The sequence below is a fragment of the Martes martes genome, assembly GCF_963455335.1.
Source record: "Martes martes genome assembly, chromosome: 3".
NCBI classification, from domain to species: domain Eukaryota; kingdom Metazoa; phylum Chordata; class Mammalia; order Carnivora; family Mustelidae; genus Martes; species Martes martes.
This window is the reverse complement of record NC_137890.1, coordinates 89518194-89533606: the sequence shown is the minus strand read 5'-3', so window position 1 is coordinate 89533606 and position 15413 is coordinate 89518194. Positions and strand designations below refer to the sequence as shown.

General features: G+C 39.0%; 1 protein-coding gene across 1 annotated transcript in view; it reads left to right on the top strand.

Annotated features, from left to right (window-relative positions):
* Positions 1-15413, top strand: part of CNTNAP5 (contactin associated protein family member 5) — an 811336-nt gene that overhangs the window by 325318 nt on the left and 470605 nt on the right. The gene's annotated exons all lie outside the window — the stretch shown is intronic.

The following is a 15413-nucleotide window of genomic DNA, read 5'->3' as shown; positions in this document are numbered from 1 at the left end:
CTCTTCACCTGTATTAATAGAAAATACACATTCAGCTTTGTAGTGAATTATTTTTTCTATGATTAACTCAAGAAGGAATTATTTAATCACACCTGTGTATAAAGTCATTGAATATCATCATGAGCAGTGTATTAAATAGTCGTTTTACACACCATGCATAAAAGATGTGATAAAAATGCAGTTCAGCAATATTTTTGCACAAGATCAGGAAAGCATATCCACTCCCCATTAAGACAGAGAACTAGAATCAAGAGTATTGTAAAGGCATTTCTGCAAGGAAGATACACTGAGAATTTGTGCTGGACATCAGTTTTGAAAGCTGTGGGTTCATGTATTATTCTGTATTGTCCAGGAGAAATGTTAAAATTTTGAAGCTAAACCAGCATGGGTTTAGATTTTGAGTCTATGAATTACCAGAAGTGTGCCATGGAGAAGTTATTTGAATTCTGTGGCTCTGAGTCTTCATTGAGAGATGGGATAGATCAGTCTATCTCACAGAAACTGTTTAGGGTGTTAGCTAAAATAACATATTTCTAGTGTGCGTGTTGGGGGGAAATAAAGCTATTACATAACAGAAGCAAAATATTTGCTGAGAAGAATGTCCAAGGAATAAGATATTTTGCAGACTTAAGATATTTTAAATGTTAAACTATTAACATATTTATGTTAACAAGGATAGAAATATAGAACTTTTAACTGAGAGTAGACACAACTTGATCATAAAAATGGACGAACTTGATAAGGTCATCTTGTTGAGTTCAACCTATTGACCTGCTCACCTCACTTTGTACCGGGTGAATCTCAGGCAATAACAATAGAAGAAAGTGGCCCCCTTTAGTTGTTGCCCTCGGGAAATTGCTACCTGCGCTGGGGGAATTGTTATGTGGCAGACAGCCCGCCTCAGTGCTTTTCTTTGTAATCCTTGAGTCTTTTGTTTTAGCGCTGTTGTAGAAACCCCAAATAGGACCAGTGACAGTATCATTAATCCAGAGCACTTGCTGTTCACACCAAAAAAGGCAAGGTGAGACCAGGCATCAGGAATGAAAGCTGAAAAAGGCAAGGAGCAAGTCATCAAGTGTTTCTCAGAGTGAGAAAGGTGACAGAGGACATGGATCTGGATGAAAGACACAGAGCAAAGTGACTTCTCTCGTCTCCGCTTTATGCCCAGAAACCTTAAAGTGAGGCATAAAGATATTTATCATGGGAACCTTTTAAAGGGCCAATTAGCATTTACTATATAGCAAGACTGCTTACTGTGAAGAAATGTTAGCAGGAATGAAGAACTATAAAAGCTGACAAGGAAAAGGTCAAATAATCTAAACAGGATAAAATGGTATATACTCAACAATTACCCCAATGATGGAGAGAAATGGCTTTGATTGCCTTTAAAAGGAAAACAGTTAAAAGGATGCTAATCTTTTAAGCCAGTTGTCTTTACAAGTCTCTAGGAATGGGTTAGTTAAATGAAATCTCTAAATAGCTCAGTAAGTGAGTTCACAAAACCAAAATCTTTTTAATGGAGACAGAGCTCTCATGCATTTTGACAGCCACATTGGAAATTAAAACCGAGATTATATCATAACAAAGTAAAGCCATGCTGAAATTTATTCACTCGATCCTGTTGTCTCTTTCAGAATCCCTAGTTCCTGCACTGAATAATTTGCTCAGATATGTTTCCTAAGTGTACTACTTGAATAATTCTAACTTCTGGTTTATATTGTGTTGTTTTCTTAACCAAAAGAAAATACGGAAGGAAAGAAGAAAGGAAGGAAGGAACGAACGAACGAACGAACGAAGGGGAAAAATGCTTTGTTCAGTGTGTCTTGACAATTTGGGTGTCAGGTTGACTGAGGAATTATTGAAAAGCACTTTTGATTTAACACTTTTCAGACCTCTTCCTTACGTATATCCTGGGACTTATAGACAATTGAGACCAATCTATATTGACCTCAAAACACTCCTAAAAGTTATTTCGCTTTTTACTTTGCTTTATAACCCATTTCCAAATTTTAGCTTATTTTATCTTTTGTTACTCTTCCTCCTGATCATTCTAAACATAGGAATGAGAGGACGTGGTTGAGCGGGCATAGTTTTTGGTCAGATCTGAGCCCATGCATGTTCACTGCTTCACACTCTATAAAGTGTGGAGACCGTGTGAGGTGGCATGCCTGAGTTCCTGGTCTGCAGGGGCCTCCCTTCCCCCTAATTCCCATGTGGGATTAGCCAAACTTCCAGTCCTCATGACTGGCCTGATCTCTAAATATTTCTGAGATGCTGAAAAATACTTACATGTCCTTCAAACCCATCCTGGCGGTGACTCTTCATTTCAGCCAGGACTCCAGGCTTTTTTGCTGTATCAGGATTTATGTCTCCGTGTTCCTCCAAGTGAAGACACAGTTCCCTCAGAGAATTCTCTAAATATCAGCTAAACTCAGCTGTAGAGTTTGGACATAAGAAGGCAGCTTGGAAATATGTATAAGAAAATTACAACCTAGTAAAACTTCCGATTATCATGTGTTGAAGATCCTAGACCAGCTTGCTCAGCACCTCCAGCAGGCTGTCCTGGGGGGCATCTCTCTCTTTCACCCCCAGCATATCACTCTGTTGCACACGCTCAGGTAATTGTCCTGACCCTACAGGATGCCCTTGACTGGACTTCTCTGAAACCAAGAGGGTCACTCCCCCCAACTTACTTTAAGGGGGCAGAACACAGTTTCCCCCACCCCAGGCACAGTCAGGATGAAGAGCAGCCACACACGTCATTGTCCCAGGTGTCACCTCACCCAAACCAAATCCTGGCTTTGCTTTGGGAGGACCAAGGAGACAACTGAAGCATCATGTTTTATTTCTACAAAACAATTGTGGAATTTCCTGCTATACATGAATGAATCAGTGCAGTCAGCTTTAAATAAGCAGTTCGTCCTGGATTCCAGCCACCAAGGTTTTAAAATGTTCAGAGTACATTAGAGAACCCTTAGTGGGAGACATCACTCATATTTTAGGCATATTTAGGCATTTCTAATGTGACTTAATTGTTACAGCTATTGTGTGCTTTCTCTAGCCATTAATAAAAGAGAATACAGAGATGGAAATAGGAGAGATAGAAATGATACATCACGAGGCCATCCTCAGGAACACAGTCCCTGGCAGAACGGGGCTTAGACCCCCAGGATAGATTGAGTCCAGCCTGACCCATCCTGACAAATGACACATTATTAATGAGAAGGAGAAGATGGATAGTGAACATGTGACAAGCATTTGCTACATGCAGAACTACTATGTATTTTACATGTAATGTTGTCTTTCATCTTACGATGGCCCTGCACACAGGGCCCTGATCCCCACTGGACAGGGGAGGAGACAAAGGCACGGAGAGGTAAGGTACTTATGGAAGCCCCATTGTGATGGAGACAGGACTGCACTCCACTGTGTTGCATTTCACCCTTCCTTTTGAACGCACTCCTACCCTGAATCACACTTTCTGCCTGCACTTCATAGGAATCCAGTGGAGCTCAGATTTAGGCTTACAATGCCATGAAAGAGTCAAGATGCCCTGTCATAGCAGTTATTTATTTACGTTTTTATGTGCAGATTAAAATACTTTGGATGTTACCCAGGGTAAATGCTAGGATCTTCCTAAAGATCCTAGAGTCTTCCAAAAATTAAGTTCACTCAAGGAATGTAGACTCTAACAGAAAAAAGCAAACATGCCCATTGATAAAGCAAAGGAAAGAACAAGGATGGAAAGTGGGGGAGGGGGCAGGTGTACACTGTTTAAGGTCAAGCTTTAAGCGTATGTTTAATACATGATATTAGACAAGTATGGATGTTATCAGATGGAATTATATATAAAATTCTGCACTGGAAAATGTTTATTCTTTCATTGTAAAAGTCATGTATGTGCATGCATCATTATAATATAAAAGAGAAAGTATTAAGTGCCCTTACAGAGTTAGAAATAATATACAATTGCAGTTCAGAGGACAGGAAGATCATTGTTCTCGAAAAGCAACTGTGTGGGTCCGGGAGAATGGAAGCTTGAACAGATGGGTACCCCTGTGCTCACTCCGAGCTCCACTGCCAGGAACTCACCGGACCTCAAAATCTGTCCCCAAAATGCCCAGAAACATCATAGGATGGGACAAGGACTGTTGGGAGAATACATGCCTAGATTATAATCGACATCCAATAAATGTGAGCTCCCCTCCCTCTTTTGCCTGGAGAATTAGGATTCATTTAATAAATAAATTGACATTCAAAATGGGTTTGAAAAATAATTATGCCCTAACTAATAATAGTTAACATTTATACAGGTAATATTTCAGGCCAGAAATTCATACTTGATGCAAGAACTATTCTAAGCAATATCCAAGCCATCTATATGAATGTATGTATTACTCAGGATAATCCTTGCATGATACATGAGATTTGTGTGTTAACAAATGTACACAGAGACAACCCCCCACACACACTCATTTCCACAATCTCAAGGAATGCACTTTTATCCTCATTTTAAACTTGAGCAGGTATTAGTACAGAAAAGCTAAGTACTCATCCAAGTCCTCATGCCCAGTAAGGATTTTGAAATTAGGCACATGCTCCAGAGTCTGTCCTCTTAACTCCGTACTGATAAGCTGTGAAAGCATAGCAGGAAGGTGCTAAAAGAACATTCCATGTAATATCTATGGCCATCTATGACAATGATGAGCCCAGGTTTTGGAGGTTACAGGGCATGCAGGGATTGTGAGAAATAAGACTCATAAAAAACAGAATAGGGATGGAGAACAGGGCCTTGGATGCCATGTGAGAGCTGAGAATACCCTGTTCGACTTGGTTCAGACACGGTCAACAATGAAGTCAGACAAAGTACAGAATTATCAGGCTGGGTAGTCTGAAAATGACTGTTTCATTTTGGGGATGAAGCAGAGTACAAATAAGGCCTGAGTGTTCCTTGACACAACGAGATACAAAGGCATCAGCCAAGTTTAATCCTCTGATTCTTTCCGGAGCATGCAGACCTCTCTGGTACTTGGGCACACGGGCAGCTTGGAGGCTGGTTAATGCTAGCAGGGGAAGCCACTGCACACTATTGGAGGAGGGCCCATCAATTTATAGTTCTAGGGAATCTTTTTATTTTTATTTTTATTTTTGAAAAATATAGTTTTTTAAAATATTTTATTTATTTGACAGAGAGAGAAAGATAGAATGCACATAAACAGGGGGAGTAGCAGCAGAGGCAGAGGGAGAAGCAGGCTCCCCACTAAGCAGGGAGCCCAATGTGGGGTTTCATCCCAGGACCCTGGGATCATGCCCTGTGCTGAAGGCAGATGTTTAACTGACTGAGCCACCCAGGCACCCCTGGAAAAAGGAAGTTTTAATATAGAATTCCCTTTCATCAGTATTATTACTCCCATTTAATAGATAAGTAAACCAAGATTCTGAAAGACAAATTAAATGGCCTTTGACTATATATAAAGTAATGGTAGGAGGTTGTTTTCAAGGGTACCTCCATCCAAAGCCCAGCAGCTTCATACCACATCATGTAGTTGAGTAACCGGTAACACATCTCAAGAGGGATCAGGGATAATAAGTGAAATGAAGAATGAAAATATCATGCATTTCCCCCTTGCCATGTATCAGGTGCTAGAGATACAAAGTGATTCAGGGTGGAGGTCCTCAAGGTGATTGCTGTATACAGGAGAGGACCAGTATAATGCACATGTTTCAGCCCTGTTGTTGGTGTGGTGCCATGACAGAACACACAGCAGGGATTAACAAGGAGAGTGTTGCCAGCTTAAACAAGAGTTTGGGAAGAGCATAGCAGAGATCCTTAAAGAAAGAGTTTGCAGGTGTGTTTGAGGGAAACTCTAGCAGAATGATAGAGTAGAAGGAGAGCATGGTAAGGACAGAAGCAGCAGGAGATGGTTTGGAAAACAGAGGGCTTTATGATAGGGCATACTAGAAATTTGATTTTAAAGGTAATAATCTCTCTTGAAAGATTGATTAAATGGAGTAACACCAGAGAGAGAAAGATTATCTGATGGCTATTGCAGTCACCCAGGGAAGAGCTAAAGAGCTGATGAAGGTGGTACAGAGAAAGAAAGAACTGAACCCTACACCAGATGTTTTCTTTGCTCTCATTTACTCAGGGCTGCACCTCAGGGCTTACAGCAGATACCTAGGTATTTGATTTCAGGTTAGTAGCCAATCTATCAGGAGAAATGAAATATGTTTGCATGTATTTTTTTCCTTTCTTCCTATCTCTTTCTTTCCTTTCTCCTTCATTCTTTTGTACTTCAGGTGTCCCTTTTGGAAATGTCCACCACAGTGAGATACCACCTCACACCTGTTGGGATGGCCGTCATTAAAAAGATAAGAGAGAAATGCTGGCCATGATGTGGAGAAAAGGGAACACTGGTGTCCTGTTGATGGGACTATAAACTAGTGCATCCACTATGGAAAACAGTATGGAAGATCCTCAAATAATTAGAAATAGAACCGCCACATGGTCCAGCAATTCCACTTCTAGGAATATATCCAAAGGAGATGAAAACACTAATTAAAAAAAAAAAAAAAGACATCAGCACCTCAGTGTTAACAGGAGCATTATTTACAATTAGCCAAGACATGGAAATAACCTAAGGGTCCATTGGCAAATGAATGGATAAAGTGAGTGTTGAGGGGGGAAGGGGCTGGAGGAAGGTGGTCAGAAGCTACAGAAGAGGGATGTGACTCACAGCATGATGATGGCTGTGTGATATTATAGTAAAGTTGGAGAGTAAACCCTAAGAGTTTTCATCACATTAATATTTTTTTCCTTTTCTTTTTATTGTATATCTATGAGATGATGGCTATTAACTAAACCTGTTGTGGGAATCATTTCACAATATAAGTAAATCAAATCACCATTCTGTACACCTTAAACTTATACAATGATGCATATCAATTATTTCTCAATAAAACTGGAAAAAAGTGGAAGTTTTGATTTTTCCTAGGAAGGATCATTGCTTGAGCTACTCACAATTTAACAGAAAAAAAGCTGGAAGTCAGCTAAGAGCAGAAATGGAACAAAGGAGGAATGGAGAAGAGAAGTAGATCATGATAAACTTGGCCTATAACATGTTTTTTCCAAAGGCTGACAATGAGCTAACATCTTCTCTTCAGAGTGCTAGTTTGAGATCCAAATCTCAAGAAAATGAGGGGGAAAAAAGGGGGGGGGGCATGTGTTATCTGCTTTCATGTTCCTATTTCCAGAGAAATCTGCTGTCTCTTCAAAGTTTCTATTCAGCAAGGTTAAATTATCTTGTGAGAAAATCAGCTACATGACAGGTGAATTGGTGCTTATCAGCTGGTGTACACATTGCTATTTGGAAGTGAGCCTGTAAAGCACTGTGGAGGCAATAATGGTAAGGACATCCTAGAACCTTTTAGCCCTGGCTTGGTCCTCATAGGACTAGTATTAGGCTCAGCCTGTTCTCTGAACAATTAGATGTAAAGAACTGTGGGAACAAGACCTACAGTCTGCAAATAGCTTTTGAGACCAACAAGTGGACCCTCATAGGCACAAAATAACATCAAGGAAGAAATATGCCCAGTGTGTGTCACCTGCTCTCTCTTTGTGATACTTGTCCCTCAGGTAGTTCCTGATAGGCTGGATGTACAGGCTTTCTTAACTATATAGATCGGGAATTCACTGTCCCATGGCCTCTTTGAAGGGCTTTAGTGTATGAATTAAGAGCACTGAAGTAGAAGGACACATCAGCTCCTTCCACAGTATGGGTGGGCATGATGAATGGATAACAAAGATGCGGTTCATATATGCAATGGAATATTACTCAGCTATCAGAAAGGATGAATACCCACCATCTGCATGGACATGGATGGAACTGGATGAATACCCACCATCTGCATGGACATGGATGGATAAGCCAGTTATTATGCTAACTATAATAAGTCAAGGAGAGAAAGGCAATTATCATATGGTTTCACTCATATGTGAAGCATAAGGAATAGAGCAGAGGAAGACAGGGGAAGGAGGGAAAATAGAAGAGGAGAAATCATAGAGGGAGACAAACCATGCGAGACTCTGGATTCCAGGAAACAACTGAGGGCTTCAGAGGGGAGGAGGTTGGGGATGGGGTAATCAGGTGATGGGCATTAAGGAGGGCATGTGTTGTGAAGAGCACTGGATGTTATACGCAACTAATGAATCATTGAACCCTACATCAAAAATTAACAATGTGCTATATGTTGACTAATTGAACATAACAATAAATAAAATAAAATTTGTTTCAAGAGAAAAAAAAAAAGAGCATTAAAGTCCGTATAGTTCTGGCACCTGGGTGGCTCAGTCCAATAAGTGTCTGCCTTCAGCTTAGGTCTTGATCTTGGGGTTTTGGGATTGAGCCCTGTGTCCCTCTGCCTGTGCTCCTCCCCCCAGCTCATGCTCTGTCTCTGTCAAATAAATCAATAAAATCTTTAAATAAAAAATAAAATGAAGTCAGTAGTGGAAGGAACTCTCATATGTAATATGTTTCGATTCCCCCTTCAACTAATTATCTTTCACTGAGAAAATATCTTACAACTTCTATCTTTGGTTTGTCCACAGAAAGTGATGAAATATGAAATATGAAATTCTCTCAAGATGATGTTATGTGCACATTTCTATGTGAGCACAATCCCTTTAAGGCATTCCATGAAAAGAGAGCAGGGTTCCCTAATGAAACAAGTTAGGGAAACAAATGTGGATGCTTCCTTCATTCAAGAAACCTTTCTGGGCCTTACCTGTGATTCCTGAAGACCCTTCTCTCTTAGAGTTTGCAGTGCATGGACAGAGACAAACAGTAAAGCAAGATGAATTTTTGAAGGAAGATAAAGCAAGATAGGAGAACAGGTTGTGCTGGAGAGGGAAAAGGAGTTGGCAAGATCCCCTACTAAAGCCACTGCATGCACATAAAGGGACTGAAGAGCTCAACAGTCTTTCCATCTCGGTTTGCACCCATGACTTTACCCTGGACACAGCAGTCAGTCCCTTTCTAGCTCTGGGCCTGGCCCTTACTACAATGTCCCTCCACTATGGCTCCTATAAAAGACCAGGCCCTCCTGGCAACCCCCATGCTCAGTTCTCTATTTTACTGAGAAGGAAGTTCAGAAAGCTTCTTATTCCTTTTTCAGAAATCAGAAGAGAGCAAATGCATTGCTTCTCTTTGCTTTCATGGAGTGTAAAGAGTCTGATTTTGCTAAGTGGACATTTCCATTTTCTCCAGTTGTGCACCATATAGTCAAGCTGCCATACATGTTGGTGTTCTAGTTCTCAGCACAGAGATGGGAACATAAATAGATGACATTGTTGTCAACAGTTGCTTTATTACCCCTTGTACTTAATGTACTTAATGTACATTAATGTACTTAATATACTTAATGCAGCAAAAGTCACACGAAAAACAGAAGGAGGAATTTGGTGTTGTGTGTGTGTGTGTGTGTGTGTATGCACATATCCTCATATTTAAATAGATATTTATCTGTACATGCATAGTGTCCTCAAGAATAATTAGGGGTCTGGATCATCCAAGTCCATGGACAAAAAGCCATGTTTTTATTAGCTGTAGGTTGATATACCTCATTTTTACATTATTAGTTGATCCCATTTTATTTTCTATAAAATGTGACCCAGATTAATAATTGTCAATTGTCAAAGGGGAGTTTATAGCCTAATTGTACGCATAAGGTTCCTATTGGTATAGGAAAAGTTTTGAGCGACTTAACTCAGAAACATCTTTCGAATTAATGATGGTTTGTTGTTACAGCTATGAGCGGGCAGAGACCAGTGGTGGTCTGAGGGCCCTTCAACTTCGACTTTAACATAGCTTTAACAATGTCCTTTCCTGGTGCTTGTACTCTTGACATTCAATGAACTCTCTTTGCACTTGAGATACTGATGGGATTGTTTTCATGCAAGTAGGTAACAGAAGAACACACTATTTCATCAAACTAGGAGAACCATGTGGAAATGAGATATAGAATTAATCACCTAATGGGAGAAGTGGAAGTAGAGATCCAGATGTCACGGCTGTGTTGTCCTACGTTTACGAGAAACCAACTCTTCCTGCCTGGGGCTGGGCACTGGTTTCTAAAGGCACCACACTGGTGCCTCCAATGGGAGAGGCATTTAATGGAGAACATTACCTTTAATCTTTGTAAGTTATTCACTATCTTCTGCTGTCAAGTCTCAGTATCTCCCCTTACTGGGAATAAACAAAAATGCATGTGATGGGTTAGTGCATTTGGAGACTTCATACCTGATGAGATTTTCATGCAAATAACTTTAATATGGGTAAATTAATAATAAAGAGGCCAATATTAGGACTTCACATAGGATTCCATTTCGTGAACTGGCCACACAGTAACCACGTTTCAAGAGGATGACTGACAGTTAAGTAGAAAGTAGGAGCAATATGATAATTGACCACTGACTGCACAAGAGCATGTGTGACAAAGGTTGTGTCGGAGTTCCGATGGGAATGAGGAAGCATTCATACCTCATGCTGGAAGGCATTCCGACTGACAGAAACCAAGGAGGAAACAAATATTCTTCAGTGATACAGTCACACAGCCTGGAAAGAGAAGAACACTTCATTCCTAAGAGAGGGGAACAGGACATGAGTGTGTGATTGTAACTAGAAGGGCTCCACCTGAGAGTCCCACTCAACCCGTGGTCAAGGTCAAGTGCGAGTAACAGTTTTTCTCTATGGTTTCCCTGAATTCTTGAGTTATTTCTTTCTGGAGGCCATAAAGACAAAGGAAGCAGAGTGGACAGTGGCATGGATTAGTTTTCCTCTTTGCCAACTATCAGGATCAAGAGATGGGGCCCATTCTTATACAGTGACCAAGTTCATGGTGGCCCAATTAAATAACTGCTCCTATGAAATTAAAATAGATATATAGCATCTGCCCTTATAATGATATAATTATGTCATGGACACCATACTACAAACAAGAGTAGAATAAAAAAGAATCCAGCAGTTTAATTTTCCTTTTTACATCCCTGAAATCTAGCACTTAGGCAATATAGTCAATGCACTGTAACAGCGATGCATGGTGACAGACGGCAACTGCACTTGTGGTGATTATGGCATAACATATGAACTTGTCAGATCGCTTTGTTGTACACCTAAAACTAATGTGACACTGTATGTCAATTATACTCAAATTAAAAAAAAAGATAAAAAAACTAAATGCTAAAGAAAAAAAAAAAAAAAGAATTCCTGTCAGTCAATAGTGTCCAGTGACTAACACCGATCTCTCTCATTTCCTTCTCTCTAAGTGCCTCTCTGAAATCCATTTCAGCAAATACCCCTGCACAGCAGTTTGGAACACTGAAGCCTGAGTGGGTTTATCAATTTTAGATTTAACTCTGCGGTTTGCATGTTAATTACCCTCTGCTTTATTAAATACAAAAAATGTATTTCTAATTAGCTCTGAGCTGCTATTCCTTCCTTAGTTTTAGTTTGTACTTTTTTTCCCTGGGAAAAACCTTTGAATGTCATTCAGAAAATTTAAGTATGATTGACAAATGCCTTCCATGGAGCTTGAGGGTATTAATAAGTCACTGCTTCAGAACATACTCTCACAGAAAGTTATTTTTACACAGAATTAGTGATTGGAATCTCTTTCTCTCTGTGTGAGCGTATTGCGTGTTTCTGTGAGAGTCTATTATGTGCACTGTCCATTTGCATGTAGCATTTAATGTAAGATTCACAGCTGCCTTAGAGATTTTATTTTCACTCTTCTTCTGATGAGAAAACCAAGAGTCAGAAAAGCTATGCTCCTTTGCTCATTCATTCACTCAGTGAGTTCAACAACTTACTAATAACCCTGTGAACAATGTTAAAGTGCTGTTTGTATAATTCACTGATTTTGAGATATCTACGGCGCACAGGTTTGGTTTGAGTTACTGAATGCCATTTCAACTGTACCTTTAAGAAATACTGTGTTCCATGCACTAAGCATTCCAGTTTAAAATAAGATACAGTCTATCTCCCCAAAGGAATTACAGTCCTAGTACCTTGCTGTGGACGACAGAGTGAATCCGCGGGGTGGTTAGGAATAGCACTCAAAGCTCATCTCCTTTCTCTCTCACTCTAATGCTTCTTTTAAAAAAGACTCTTAGGCAGCATGGTGTTTGGCAGAGCACCAGACTTGAAATAGGTCTCCCTGAGAATTCCTGATATTCCCTGTCAAGTTTACAGAGGCAGAATTTGGTTGTTGCACCTGTTAGTTATTGCTCGAGACTGTAGTTAAGCAAATTAATGACATCTTCCCTCTGGCACCTGGTTGCTTGCAATCTTGCTGCCAATCAAAGTCATCAGTGGGATTGGCTCAATGTGATGTATTTGCTGAAGCCAAATGAGTTGCTCTGGCTAAGCCAGACCCTTCCATTTTCTATTGATAAGCGCCAGTGTCTGTCCCATTTTAGACTCCTAGTTTGTGCCTACTCTACTTAGCTGCCTAGTAAAGGGTACGAAGAGCATTGACATCTTCATTATGACCAACAATTCTTCCATTCATAAGCCAAAATGTTGTTTACTGCCAAGGAATGAACATCTTAGTGGAAGTTGCTGAATACGGACTCTGGCACTCTCAGTTTCTTAAGTATTCTCCTCTAGGCTCCCCCTGGTGAGCCCTGTTCTATGTGGTTGTTTTTTTCCTATAAGCACACAGGAACTGAACTTCTGTGATACGTACACTTCCTAACTATAGGGGAAGAAAGATTAACTAGCGCACTGTGTTCTTATGTAGGGACAAAATCAATGAACAGCTTTGTCAAGAACAATATGCATAATGTTTTATAATGATGATGATGATGATGATGATGATGATGATGCCATTTATCCAACAGTGTGACAACAGTAAAAGGTCTGTGCCCAAATTCAGTATATTACTGCTTGATGTGGGGTGAGAACAGAAGAAACTATTCTGAGAAATAGTATATATAATGACGCTCAAAATTAACCTCTCTGATTCCCAGGGTCTGCTGGTGAGGTGGGAAACCCAGTATGGGCTGGCTACACAATTATAAGATGTAGTGCAATTTCAGAAAGTTTAAATGTACTTGTGCCATGGTGGGGGTGACTCCTTTACTGAGGAAGCTGCCTCAAACTTCCCCATAATAAATGCAGTGAGCTTAAACATGCAGAGGCTCACCTAGGATGTGTCTGGTGTGGAGCAGCCCCTCAAAACTGGTAGCTATTATTGTGCCAGGGGCAATATTTGGTTTCAGAAACCTGGCATACACAGGTGATAATGGGAATTAAATCAGAGAGTCACTGGACTTTCATCAGAGTCTCTATAATCCAGTCTCAACTTGATAATTTCTTGATTTGGGATTTATGATCCAATTTAAACTCTCCAAAATTAAGTTGTCTCATCTTTAAAATGAAGATAATACAGATTTTCTACCTCACAAGGATGTTCTGTTTAAATGAGTTGATGGATGGTCTTGGTAGACATTTTCTGTCTCCCAGCATCAAGAAAATTACTCATCTGGTTTCTATCACCAGAGCTTAGTTCTGCACCTTCTAGAACTTCGTGAACATAGAATCATGTGGTATGGGTATGTGCTCTTCATGGCTGGCTTCTTTAGCTCAACACATGGTTTGCTATAGATGCTGTTGGTTATTTTTTAACTACTGAGTAGTAATCCAATCTACTAATGTTCTGAGTTCGATTTACTAGTTTTCTAACTTCTTGGGTTGGAAATGTAGATTTTGTTTTAATTTTACTTCTTCCTTTTTTATGTAAAAAAGCATTTAAAACCATACATTTTCTTCTAAGGACTGTTTTGGATGTGTTACAGAAATGTTGATACAGTGTTTTTACCATTATTCAATTCAAACTATTTTCTAGATTCCATTTTGATTTCTTCTTTGATGTATGGGTCATTTAGAAGTGTGTTGACTAACTTCCAAACATTTGAGAGTTTCCTAAATAATTTATTATTATGAATTCTGAACTTAATTGGTCAGAAAACAAAGTATACTTCTTTCTGGTTTAGAATAGGGTCTTTCTTAATGAATATTCCATGTGTGCTTGAAAACAATGTATCTAATCTGTAGTTGTTCAGTGTTCTATGAACATTGATTAGGATAGTTTCACTGTTTGAATATTCTGTATCCTCACTGGCTTTTCCCCCAACTTGCTCCATTAGTTACTGAGGGAAGATATTAAAAGTCAGCTGTAATTGTCACTACTTTGTCCCTCCCCCACCTTTTTTGTTTCTGTCAGGTTTTGCTTCTTATATTTCAAATCTTTGCTGTAGGTGCAGACACTTTTATTTTTTTCCATTTCTTTTTTTCCCATAATGAATTAGCCCTTTGTAATTTTAGAGTCTCTTGTTATCTTGCAATACATCCGCTTTGTTTGATATTAATACAAAAGTTCTGGGTTTCATATATCTACTGTCTGCCTGTAATACTTTCCCCATCCTCTACTTTCAACCTGTCAGTGCCTTTATTATTAAAAAAAAAAAAAAGTATCATATCAAAAGTACAGAGATGGGCCTTCCTGTTTTGTCCAGCCTGACAATTTCTAACTTTTCATTAGACTTTTTGCTCATTTTCCTTTTAATGTAATTATTAGTTTGGTAAAAATTAAGTCTGCTAACAATTCCTTTTTTCTTTTTCCTCTTTGTGATTTAATTCTTTGTTTTGCATTTTCTGCCTTATTTTGTGTTAAACTGAGCTTTTTGTTGTTGGTTTGTTGTTCTTATTTTTGTTATTTATTATTATTATTATTACTACTATTATTTGGTATCCCATCCTTTCTCTTTTATTGGCTTTGTGGCTATACCTTTTTGGTTTATGTTTATGCATCTTTAACTTATCATGTTTACATCAAATTTCTATTATATCACTTTGTATACAATGTGGGGCCTTATACTAGTGTAATTCTGTTTACCCTATATCCCATTCTTCATAGTTTTATTGATATGTTTACTTTTATTTCATAATACTGTATCTCATAATACATTTTTATTTTTCCTTTAAACTGTGAATGAACTTTAAGATGTTTAGGAAAAGAAAGAAAGCTAGTCTTTTATTTTTAGCCACGTATTTACCCCTTTGAGTACTCTTCATTCCTTCTTTCCTATAACTTGACAATTCTATCTCGAATCAATTTCTTTAGATTGTATAACTTATTTAGCAATATTAGCAGTGGGGATCTTAGAAATTATCTCACCTTTTGTTTAATCAAACTATGTTTATTTTTTCTTCAGAACTGAAAGCTATTTCTGTTGGGTATAGAATGCCAAGCTGATGGTGTCCTACTTTCAGCATTGGTTGTTCTCTACCATTTCTCATGAGAAGTTGGATGTCACCCTTATTGTTCAGTTGTAATCTTTAGCAGTTGAGCTG